This window comes from Arachis hypogaea, chromosome 10 (assembly GCF_003086295.3).
Source record: "Arachis hypogaea cultivar Tifrunner chromosome 10, arahy.Tifrunner.gnm2.J5K5, whole genome shotgun sequence".
Taxonomy (NCBI): Eukaryota; Viridiplantae; Streptophyta; class Magnoliopsida; order Fabales; family Fabaceae; genus Arachis; species Arachis hypogaea.
In genome coordinates, this window is record NC_092045.1 from 70,349,500 (window position 1) to 70,355,499 (window position 6,000).

At 40.8% G+C, this 6,000-nt stretch overlaps 1 non-coding gene across 1 annotated transcript; it reads left to right on the plus strand.

The window, feature by feature from the left end:
* The first annotated feature begins 4,847 nt into the window (after positions 1–4,847).
* On the plus strand, positions 4,848–4,955 carry LOC112718990 (small nucleolar RNA R71). Its single transcript, XR_003161315.1, has one exon. It is a non-coding gene; the product is annotated as a small nucleolar RNA R71 (small nucleolar RNA).
* Positions 4,956–6,000: the final 1,045 nt, after the last annotated feature.

Below are 6,000 nucleotides of genomic sequence, written 5' to 3' on the forward strand. Positions count from 1 at the left end.
CCAACAGCATCTGCAGTCCTTTTTGGTCTCAGAATCAGATTTTTGCTCAGGTCCCTCAATTTCAGCCAGAAAATACCTGAAATCACAGAAAAACACACAAACTCATAGTAAAGTCCAGAAAAGTGAATTTTAACTAAAAACTAATAAAAATATACCAAAAACTAACTATATCATATCAAAAACATACTAAAAACAATGCCAAAAAGTATACAAATTATCCGCTCATCACAACACCAAACTTAAATTGTTGCTTGTCCCCAAGCAACTGAAAATCAAATAAGATAAAAAGAAGAGAATATACTATAGACTCCAAATTATCAATGAAACTTAGCTCCAAATTAGATGAGCGGGACTAGTAGCTTTTTGCCTCCGAACAGTTTTGGCATCTCACTTTATCCTTTGAAATTCAGAATGATTGGCTTCTTTAGGAACTCAGAATCCAGATAGTGTTATTGATTCTCTTAGTTAAGTATGATGATTCTTGAACACAGCTACTTATTGAGTCTTGGCCGTGGCCCAAAGCACTCTGTTTTCCAGTATTACCACCGGATACATACATGCCACAGACACATAATTGGGTGAACCTTTTCAGATTGTGACTCAGCTTTGCTAAAGTCCCCAATTAGAGGTGTCCAGGGTTCTTAAGCACACTCTTTTTGCCTTGGATCACAACTTTATTTTTTTTCTTTTTCTTTTTCTTTTTCTTTCTCTCCTTTTTTTTTCGTTTTTTTCTCTCTCTCTCTCTCTTTTTTTTTTTTTGTATTCACTGCTTTTTCTTGCTTCAAGAATCATTTTTATGATTTTTCAGATCCTCAGTAACATGTCTCCTTTTTCATCATTCTTTCAAGAGCCAACAATTTTAACATTCATGAACCACAAATTCAAAAGACATATGCACTGTTTAAGCATACATTCAGAAAACAAAAAGTATTGTCACCACATCAATCTAATTAAGCTAGTTTTAAAGATGAATTTGAAATCCTGTACTTCTTGTTCTTTTGTAATAAAAACAGTTTTCATTTAAGAAAGGTGATGGATTCATATTCATAGCTTTAAGGCATAGACACTAAGACACTAATGATCATAAGACATAGATAAACATAAGCATAAATTTTCGAAAAACAGAAGAATAAAGAACAAGGAAATCAAGGAACGGGTCCACCTTAGTGATGGCGGCTCTTTCTTGCTCTTAAAGATCCTATGGAGTGCTTGAGCTCCTCAATGTCTCTTCCTTGTCTTTGTTGCTCCTCCCTCATAATTCTTTGATCTTCTCTAATCTCATGAAGGATGATGGAGTGTTCTTGATGCTCCACCCTTAGTTGTCCCATGTTGGAACTTAACTCTCCTAGGGAGGTGTTTAGTTGCTCCCAATAGTTTTGTGGAGGAAAATTCATCCCTTGAGGAATCTCAGGGATCTCATGATGAGTAGGATCTCTTGTGTACTCCATCCTTTTCTTGGTGATGGGCTTGTCCTCATCAATGGGGATGTCTCCCTCTATGTCAACTCCAACTGAATAACAGAGGTGACAAATGAGATGAGGAAAGGCTAACCTTGCCAAGGTGGAGGTCTTGTCCGCCACCTTATAGAGTTCTTGGGCTATAACCTCATGAACCTCTATTTCTTCTCCAATCATGATGCTATGGATCATGATAGCCCGATCTATGGTAACTTCGGACCGGTTGCTAGTGGGAATGATTGAGCGTTGTATGAACTCTAACCATCCTCTAGCCACGGGCTTGAGGTCATGCCTTCTCAATTGGACCGGCTTTCCCCTTGAATCTTGCTTCCATTGTGCGCCCTCTTCACATATGACTGTGAGGACTTGGTCCAACCTTTGATCAAAGTTGACCCTTCTAGTGTAAGGATGTTCATCTCCTTGCATCATAGGCAAGTTGAACGCTACCCTCACACTCTCCGGACTAAAATCCAAGTATTTCCCCCGAACCATAGTGAGATAATTCTTTGGATTCGGGTTCACACTTTGGTCATGGTTCTTGGTGATCCATGCATTGGCATAGAACTCTTGAACCATCAAGATTCCGACTTGTTGAATCGGGTTGGTAAGAACTTCCCAACCTCTTCTTCGGATCTCATGTCGGATCTCCGGATATTCACCCTTTTTGAGTGAAAAAGGGACCTCGGGGATCACCTTCTTCAAGGCCACAACTTCATAGAAGTGGACTTGATGCATCCTTGAGAGGAATCTATCCATCTTCCATGACTCGGAGGTGGAAGCCTTTGCCTTCCCTTTCCTCTTTCTAGAGGTTTCTCCGGCCTTGGATGCCATAATGGTTATGGAAAAACGAAAAAGCAACGCTTTTACCACACCAAACTTAAAATGTTTGCTCGTCCTCGAGCAAAAGAAGAAAGAAGAGAGTAGAAGAAGAAGAAATGAGGAAGAGGGAGATGGTGGTGTGTTCGGCCAAAGAGGGGGAAAAGTGGTGTTTAGGTAGTGTGAAAATGAAGGGTTGAAGAAGGGTATATATAGGAGAGAGGGGGGTAAAGGTTCGGCCATTATGGGTGGGTTTGGGAGGGAAAGTGGTTTGAATTTGAAGGGTGAGGTTGGTGGGGATTTATGAAGGATGGATATGAGTGGTGAAGAGAAGGGTAGGATTTGATAGGTGAGGGGTTTTTGGGGAAGAGGTGTTGAGGTGATTGGTGAATGGGGGAAGAAGAGAGAGAGTGATGGTAGGGTCCTGTGGGGTCCACAGATCCTGTAGTGTCAAGGAAAAGGCATCCTTGCACCAAATGGCATCAAAATCCACGTTTTGAGCCATTTCTGGCGTTAAACGCCGGGCTGGTGCCCATTCCTGGCGTTTAACGCCAGGTTCTTGCCCTTTACTGGCGTTTAACGCCAGTCTGGTGCCCCTTTCTGGCGTTAAACGCCCAGATGGGTGCCAGACTGGGCGTTAAACGCCCAACTGCTAGGCTGACTGGCGTTTAAACGCCAGCAGCATCTTCCTCTAGGGTGTGCTATTTTTCTTCCTGTTTTTCATTCTGTTTTTGCTTTTTTCATTGTTTTTGTGACTTCTTATGATCATCAACCTACAAAAAAGATAAAATAACAAAAGAAAATAATTAATTATAAAACATTGGGTTGCCTCCCAACAAGCGCTTCTTTAATGTCATTAGCTTGACAGAGGACTCTCATGGAGCCTCAGAAGTGCTCAGAACCGTGTTGGACCCTCCCAACACCAAACTTAGAGTTTGAATGTGGGGGTTCAACACCAAACTTAGAGTTTGGTTGTGGCCTCCCAACACCAAACTTAGAGTTTGACTGTGGGGGCTCAGTTTGGCTCTGTTTTGAGAGAAGCTCTTCATGCTTCCTCTCCATGATGACAGAGGGATATCCTTGGTCCTTAAACACCAAGGATTCTTCATTCACTTGAATGATCAACTCTCCTCTATCAACATCAATCACAGCCTTTGCTGTGGCTAGGAAGGGTCTGCCAAGGATGATGGATTCATCCATGCACTTCCCAGTCTTTAGGACTATGAAATCAGTAGGGATGTAATGGTCTTCAATCTTCACCAAAACATCCTCTACAAGTCCATAAGCTTGTTTTCTTGAGTTGTCTGCCATCTCTAGTGAGATTCTTGCAGCTTGTACCTCAAAGATCCCTAGCTTCTCCATTACAGAGAGGGGCATGAGGTTTACACTTGACCCTAAGTCACACAAGGCCTTTTTGAAGGTCATGGTGCCTATGGTACAAGGTATGGAAAACTTCCCAGGATCCTGCCTCTTTTGAGGCAGTTTCTGTTTAGACAAGTCATTCAGTTCTTTGGTGAGCAAAGGGGGTTCATCCTCCCAAGTCTCATTTCCAAATAACTTGTCATTTAGCTTCATGATTGCTCCAAGGTATTTAGCAACTTGCTCTTCAGTGACATATTCATCCTCTTCAGAAGAAGAATACTCATCAGAGCTCATGAATGGCAGAAGTAAGTCCAATGGAATCTCTATGGTCTCATCTTGAGCCTCAGATTCCCAAGGTTCCTTATTGGGGAACTCAGTGGAGGTCAGTGGACGTCCATTGAGGTCTTCCTCAGTGGCGTTCACTGCCTCTTCTTCCTCCCAGAATTCGGCCATATTGAGGGCCTTGCATTCTCCTTTTGGATTTTCTTCAGTATTGCTTGGGAGAGTGCTTGGAGGAAGTTCAGTAATTTTCTTGCTCAGCTGACCCACTTGTCCTTCCAAATTCCTAATGGAGGACCTAGTTTCAGTCATGAAACTTTGAATGGTTTTGATTAGATCAGAGACCATGGTTGCTAAGTCAGAGGTACTCTGCTTAGAACTCTCTGTCTGTTGCTGAGAAGATGATGGAAAAGGCTTGCTATTACTAAACCTGTTTCTTCCACCATTATTGTTATTGAAACCTTGTTGGGGTCTCTGTTGATCCTTCCATGAAAGATTTGGATGATTCCTCCATGAAGGATTGTAGGTGTTTCCATAGGGTTCTCCCATGTAATTCACCTCTTCTATTGAAGGGTTCTCAGGATCATAAGCTTCTTCTTCAGATGAAGCTTCCTTAGTACTGCTTGGTGCATTTTGCATTCCAGACAGACTTTGAGAAATCATATTGATTTGTTGAGTCAATATTTTATTCTGAGCCAAAATGGCATTCAGAGTGTCAATCTCAAGAACTCCTTTCTTCTGACTAGTCCCATTGTTCACAGGATTTCTTTCAGAAGTGTACATGAATTGGTTATTTGCAACCATTTCAATCAGTTCTTGAGCTTCAGTAGGCGTCTCCTTCAAATGAAGAGATCCTCCAGAAGAGCTATCCAAAGACATCTTGGACAGTTCAGAGAGACCATCATAGAAAATACCTATGATGCTCCATTCAGAAAGCATATCAGTGGGACACTTTCTGATCAATTGTTTGTATCTTTCCCAAGCTTCATAGAGGGATTCTCCTTCCTTCTGTCTGAAGGTTTGGACTTCCACTCTAAGCTTACTCAATTTTTTGAGGTGGAAAGAACTTTGCCAAGAAGGCATTGACTAGCTTTTCCCAAGAGTCCAGGCTTTCTTTAGGTTGAGAGTCCAACCATGTCCTAGCTCTGTCTCTTACAGCAAAAGGGAATAGCATCAGTCTGTAGACCTCAGGGTCAACCCCATTAGTCTTGACTGTGTCACAGATTTGCAAGAACTCAGCTAAAAACTGATGAGGATCTTCCATTGGAAGTCCATGGAACTTGCAATTCTGTTGCATTAGAGAAACTAATTGAGGCTTAAGCTCAAAGTTGTTTGCTCCAATGGCAGGGATAGAGATGCTTCTCCCATAGAAGTCGGGAGTAGGTGCAGTAAAGTCACCCAGCACCTTCCTTGCATTGTTGGTATTGTTGTTGTTTTCGGCTGCCATGTGTTCTTCTTCCTTGAAGAATTCGGTCAGGTGCTCTAAAGAGAGTTGTGCTTTGGCTTCTCTTAGCTTTCTCTTCAAGGTCCTTTCAGGTTCAGGATCAGCCTCAACAAGAATGCCTTTGTCCTTGCTCCTGCTCATAAGATAGAGAAGGAAACAAGAAAATATGGAATCCTCTATGTCACAGTATAGAGATTCCTTTAGGTGTCAGAGGAAAAGAAGAGTAGAAGACAGAAGTGGAAAATTCGAACTTAACAAAGAAGATAGAGTTCGAATTTTGCCTTAAGGGATAGTGTTAGTCCATAAATTGAAGGATGTGAGAAGGAGGGAAGTGATTTTCGAAAATTAAGTGGAAAATTTAAAAAAATATTTTTGAAAAACATTACTTAATTTTCGAAAATGAAAAGGGAAAAGAAATCAAATGATTTTTGAAAAAGATTTTGAAATTAGAAATCAGAAACATTTAATTGAAAACTATTTTGAAAAAGATGTGGTTAAGAAGATATGATTGGTTTTAAAAGGATGTGATTGAGAAGATATGATTTGAAAACAATTTTAAAAGATATGATTTGAAAACAATTTGAAAAGATATGATTTTAAAAATTAATGACTTGCCTAACAAGAAAAGATATGAATCAAACA